The 6687-nt window shown below is 34.0% G+C and overlaps 1 long non-coding RNA gene across 1 annotated transcript; it reads right to left on the bottom strand.

The window, feature by feature from the left end:
• Positions 1 to 344: 344 nt before the first annotated feature.
• On the bottom strand, positions 345 to 2186 carry LOC136201528 (uncharacterized). The gene is made up of 3 exons (XR_010673891.1): positions 1781 to 2186; positions 989 to 1155; positions 345 to 889 (listed from the first exon to the last, which is right to left on the bottom strand). It is a non-coding gene; the product is annotated as an uncharacterized lncRNA (long non-coding RNA).
• Between the last annotated feature and the right edge of the window lie 4501 nt (positions 2187 to 6687).

The following is a 6687-nucleotide window of genomic DNA, read 5'->3' as shown; positions in this document are numbered from 1 at the left end:
ATTATGATAGCAGTATACCTGAAGGATTTGATTTTCCATATAATTTTTTTTGGTGATGAAAAGCTGATTCCTGTCAGTGTTTCTAAGTCGTGTGATGGATTAATATGCTTCCTTAGAGATCAAAGGTCCAGGTGAGTATAAGATAATACAATCTCCATTTGAAATATTTGAAATCAATGGAGATTGTATTATGTTATACTCATTTGGACCTTTGATCTCTAAGGAAGCATATTAATCCATCACAAGAGTTACAAAGGCTGACACAAATCCACTTTTCATGATAAAAAAAAACTCATATGGAAAATCAAATCCTTCAGTATGTATAGTGCCATCATAATCTTCTATGTACAAAAGACATGAATAGAAAGCATGCTTAAATCTCAAAAGAGATTTCCGAGGCAACCTTAATAGAATTTATGTCACAATCTCCTCCGGCAGCAATTCCCCCATAGCCTCTTGTTCTGAACTTCTCCTTTTTTTATCCATTTCGCCTTTGGCAACCAAATCAACATCTGCACATCTTAAAAAGCAGATGTATTTGATGTTTTTCCTCTTTACCTTCCATTTGATTCTGCCTCTTTTTCCAAAGCATTCCAGTCAATGGACTCTCTTATTTCATCTCCAACCCTTCTACTTTTGGCTTTTTTTTTATGCAGTTGCTGCTTTCTGCAATATCTTCTTGTTTTTCCTGACGGTTTTGGTAACTTAATATTTTGCTGCAGCTTCTCAACAATGGTGAGGTCTTTGACAATCCTATTGCCATGACTAGGAACTTCATGTAGTTCCTTCAAGCCTTCATCAAGAGTTCCATAAAAGTATTACATCTGTTTAAACATCTATCTTTGTGTCCATCAATCCCATTTTTTTCTTGGTTGTCTGACAATGATTCCTTTATGTCAGCAGTTTAGAAGAAAATTAAAGTTAGTATGTATTTTAACATAAATTCTATTATAAACCACCTGGACTAATAAAAAAAATGGATGCATACCAATTCATGGGAGATTGTTTGCCACTCACTTCTAGGAAGCTTCTGATATTTGGTTTGAAGAAGCATTGTCCATTCCAGTCTCAGATCCCTAAATTGTTTTAAAACAAGTTTTTAGTTTTGAAAACTTAAATTGACATTGTCCTTGAGCTTTTTCTTTCCGTCATAACCTGTAGCAAGAATCACAACATCAACTTTCAATTCGGAGCATCAGATTTCACATTAATGATAAAATAAAAGTCCATTCTTTTAAGTTCATGGTTGTATAGACTTTGAATCTAAATGTCCATACTTTTAGAGATATAAAAGCTACTTTCGAAAACTTAAGTTCTACAAAAAAAACAAAAGCTAAAAGGCACAAGATCAAAAACTTCATTTGCAACAATCTTTTTTATTTATAACATATTCAATCAATTCTTAAACTATTTTTGAATTTAACATCATATCATTCTTAACATGCATCAGAAGAACACACTATTTAAATATTCAATCAATATGCCCCTTCTCGTACACTCCCTATTTCATTAATAACAATCAACCCCTAATATCCAAATATCCTTTTTATGAATAACACCAAAAGCAATAACAACACCACCGTGTTTTTGTAGGAATTGCTTGTAATCCCAATTCCAAACACAATCAATCATTCATTTCTGCTTATATGAGTAGATTATTCTTATTAGGATTAATCAACCAAAAAAAAATACATATCTAAATAATAAAAGATCTCTGAAATGATTTTCTTTAAATAATGCAGATTTAAAGAAGAAACTGGTAATTTAAACCTAAACTTACTTGCAGTCACTTATCATCCTCGTGTAAGAAGGGATGGTTTTCGCCGGCAACATTCTGCAATCAAGTGATAGCATATCCTTTTTAGTTCTTGAGAAAGCTGGGAAGATCTGTGGAGATCCACGCACACCTTGACATGAATTTTCCTCACCATTATTTTTCTTGCATGTAATTATAGTTTTTTCAGATTTTCCTCTTTCTTTTCAGTCATGAAAAGTCGTAGCTGTCTATAAAATAAAGATTCTTATTACCTCCTGGATGTTGATTGCCTCCTTGATCTTGATTTTGATTTCCTTCTTGATTCAAGTTGTTATAGTTAGATCCATACATATGTTAAGCATTTTCGAAGAGAAAGATCAAGACAATAAGGGTTGAGAGAGAAGGATAGTTAGATCTCAGTTTTGAGAGAAAAAAGAGAGAGACTGAACATGAATAAGAGGACTGAGAGAATAAATCTTTTAATATGCAAGAAGATAGGGTTTTAATTTGGACCATCCGATCAAAGATAAATCAACCGTCTAGAACTAGTCTCCCAAGTGAAAATTAAATTTTTGCCCTTCTATCATTGACAGAATTATGCATTGAAAATCTTTATTTTTGTTTGTCAATTGTTACTTCTAGAGATAATATTCCTATCATCTCTTAATTCACATTTTAGATTACTCTTGTAATTATCTCATAAACTTGTAATAATGTCTGGATTATTAAAAAAACGTTATTATTTTTTGATACTATTTTCAATATAATATATAAAAATAAAAAGTATACAAGTTAAAAAGTAAATATGTAATAAAATAAATATATATGTAACAATAAAGCAGTAATAAAATACTCAAATTTTATATATAAAAATTTTATAGAATCACCACATCACGTTTATTCATATAAAAGAATAATACAATTAATAGATTTTTCATAATGTCAATATACTTGAATTAAGCGTATATCCACTGAGCAAGAATGCAGTGCATGCAAACGTAGTCTTGTAAAACCCAAGATCAAATGAACAACAATTATGATTTTTATTGGGACAAGTATCAAATCCATTTTAAACAATGTAAATATTGGGGGAAATATTATTATTTCAGTGTTTATACTATAGTGGTTCGGCCAAGCACTCTCTGAACATAGCCGATAGGTTTAAAACTTCCTATATAAGTCTAAGTCTTAAACAATTTACTTACTATACAAGTCTATTATAGGTTTAAGACTTCATATACAAGTAGAAATCTTAAACAGTTTACTTTCTATACAAGTCTATTCCATTACCCCCTCTCCCTAGAGGTTGGGCATGAATTTTTAGCTTGTCTTTAAGAACCTGAAAGCAATCCCTTGCCAATGGTTTAGTAAAAACATCTGCAGTTTTATCTATAGTCGAAATATGTCGAACCACCAACAACTTAGATCGAACACGATCTCTAATAAAGTGAATATTAATTTCCAAATGCTTTGTAGAATTATAAAGCACAAGATTCAATGACAGATACACTGCACTTAAATTATCACACCATAAAATCAACAATCGTCTCATAGGATAACTAATTCCTTTCATCAACATTTGTAACCAACTAAGCTTAGAAGTTGTTGTGGTAATCGATCTATACTCTGCATTCATAAAAGACCGAGAAACCATTTGCTGCTTCGTGGAAGTCCATGATAACAAATTGGATCCAAAAAATAGGACATAACCAGTTGTAGATAACGATCCATATACACATCCTTATGGAAATCACCATGCAGAAAAGCATTGGAAACATCCAACTACAACACTATCCACCCAAACGAAACTGCCAAAGAAAGTATAAGTCGAATAGTCGTTGGTTTGACAATCCGACTAAATGTATCAGTATAATCAATAGCCAGTGGTTAATGATAACCTCGTGCAACCAAACATGGTTTGCACCGATCAATTGTGCCATCAACCTTTCTTTTGAGTTTGAACAACCACTCGTTATCAATTAAATTAACACATGGTCGAAGCAGAACAAGTTCCATGCTCCATTCTCCATAAGAGCATTATACTCGTCAACCATTGCATGTCTTCATTCTGGTATTTTAGATGCATGTAACTTACATGATGTAAGTGCATAGAAGGTTCGATGGGAACCACAACAGTCAATATATTAGATTTGACCATCCCAACCTTAGTTAGAGAAGCCAAGTGCTTGTTAGGATCCTGTAAAGCATCCAAAATAGGTGAGACCAACACACTAGGAGACAAAGTGGCAGATTGCATAGATATCACAGTTGACTAGTGACCATGTTTATTTAGGAATTACTTATAATCCGAATTCATTTCTGCTTATATGCATAGATGATTCTAATTAGGATTAATCACCTAAAAATGAATCTAAACAATATAATCCCTATAATTATTGTCTTTAACTAATACAAATTTAAGGAAGAAATTTCTAATTTATACCTTAACTTACATACAGTCTGTTAGAATTGATGGTTTTTGCGGGCCACATTCTGCGATAAAATATCCTTTTTTGTTCTTATGAAAGCCAGAAAAACCTGTGTTGATGCAGTCGCATCTTGACATGGGATGTCTTCTTGTTTCTTCACCATTCTTTTTCCCACACATAATTAACGTTTTTTAGATTTTACTGTTTCTTATTCTGAACAGTTCTAGCTATTTTAAAATTGAGATCCTCATTACATCCTCCATGCTGATTTCCCTTGATTTTGATTTCCTTATTGAATCAGATTGTTACCTTTATTGCCACCATACTCTCTGGTGGCTGATGCCGCGCTTTAATATCATAACAAGATCTCAATAAAAGAGATAAGGGTAAATTACACCAATGACTACTGAACTATACCCATTTTCACATTGTGACCATTGAACTTCAGTTCTTCCCGTATGAGCATTGAACTTGACACTTTGTTACACCGGTAGCCACTGTGACCATTGACCATCATTTGTGATCTTTGACTCTTCTTTTTAACTAGTTGTATCTCTCATTCCCTCTTTTTCAAAACATTTTATACATATTTTACCCTTTGTCCCTTTCTTGGTGTGTCTTTGTCCCTCTCTTCATCCCTCTCTTTCTCTCTCTTTTTCAAAATTTTGTACATGTTGCAGGAAGGTTATACCAACTCCATTAGCAACACTCTCAATGTGCATATGGCTTCCATTTGGATTTTAAATTTTTTTTTTTTGCTGAATTGGGTGATTAAATTATACATGTGGCTGTGAATACTAGTGTGAGTATGTTTTATGGGACAACTGTAAGTGGATTGAAATGTTTGGGTTCAATTTTCAACTCCAGAATATCTAGTCGCACAAAAGAGTTTTTATCCAAAGCCCGTCATGGATTTCTACGGGTTTGTATAAAATTACGAATCAAGAAATGAAGTTAGAGTTCCAGAACATCGAGAAGATGAAGTGTAATTTGTTAAGGATGATGCAAATTAGAGAAGAGATTGAGGCATGGGAGAGAAGAGTTCCATGGAAAAAAAGAGGGATGAAGAGAGAGAGACATATTAAGAAAAGGATAAATGTTAAAATGGATATATAAATTTTTTGAGAAAGAGGGAAGGCAGAGACAAGAACTTAAAAGGAAGAGTCAAAGGTCATAGTGGCCATGGGTGTAACAAAGAGTCAAGTTCAATGGCCATACTGGGAAGAATGGAAGTTCAGTGGCCATAATTTGAAAATGGGTTTAGTTCAGTGACCATGGGTGTAATTTACCCAAAGAGAGAATGAAGAAGAAAGACAATTGGATTCAGAATTGGTTTACAATATATATTATCCTTACTGTAGTTTTCAATTGTTTGTACTATCTCCCTGCAAGAATTTCCAAAGTCTAGTGTACTCCACATCTTCCATGTACACCATGTGTTTACCTATATACCAAACCTACGAGCTAGGAATCCATACATGTGTGGGTTTATTTTGGGCTATTTACATGAAAATCATGAGGAAATGTTCATACAAATTTATTTTTGAAAAACTATGTTTTTTTTTTGTAAGAAAAAGTTTAGGTAAGGGTAAGTCTAATAAAATCATTATTATTAGGGTAAGGGTAGTTTTTTTTGAAAAACTATTTACAACTATGTAAGTCATAATTTTGAATTATGTCAAACTAATAAAATCATTCCAAAGCTGGTAACGAATGAAATGAATGAGTCTTTACTCCGTCGCCCATCAACTACAGGGAAACGGTCATGAGAATGAACGGAAGCAGTGCCCCTGGACTTGACGGATTCACGGGTTTATTTTATCAGTCTTTTTGGGGAATTGTTGGTGTAGACATCTGCAACGTGGTCCAAAGTTTTTTTGATAATGGGATAATCAGCACTGGATTAAACTCAAACATCATGGCGTTAATCCCTAAAGTGAAAGATGCGCTTAAAATCGAGCAGTTCAGGCCTATCGTAATGAGCAATTTTAGCTTTAAGATCATCTCCAAGATTCTAGCTGACAGACTTGCTGAGATAGCAGGGTCAATCACCTTTGTGAATTAATTCGGATTCGTGAAAGGGAGGAACATACACCAGTGCATTGCAGTGGCGTCCGAAGGGGTCAATACCTTAGAAAAGAAATGCTTCAGGGGTAATCTATGTATGAAAATTGACATAACTAAAGCCTTTGACACCCTGAATTGGCAATTCCTATTAGAAGTTCTTGACGCTTTTGGCTTCTCGGCACAGTTCAGAGAATGGATTTTAAATATCCTTTCGTCAGCTAGAATATCGGTTATGACGCCAATCGGGTTAAGTGGATACTTTGCCTGTTCCCATGGGGTGCGCCATCTTATTTACCGTAGCGGAGGATTTCCTGAGCAGAGTGCTAACACGGGTAGTGGAGCAGAGAAGATTAGTACCATCCACATACACGGGCTCCACCTTGCTGCCCACGCATCTGCTGTACGCAGATGATATTCTGCTATTCTGTAAAGCTT

Source organism: Euphorbia lathyris, chromosome 7, assembly GCF_963576675.1.
Source record: "Euphorbia lathyris chromosome 7, ddEupLath1.1, whole genome shotgun sequence".
Classification (NCBI taxonomy): domain Eukaryota; kingdom Viridiplantae; phylum Streptophyta; class Magnoliopsida; order Malpighiales; family Euphorbiaceae; genus Euphorbia; species Euphorbia lathyris.
This window is presented reverse-complemented; position numbering and strand designations above follow the sequence as displayed.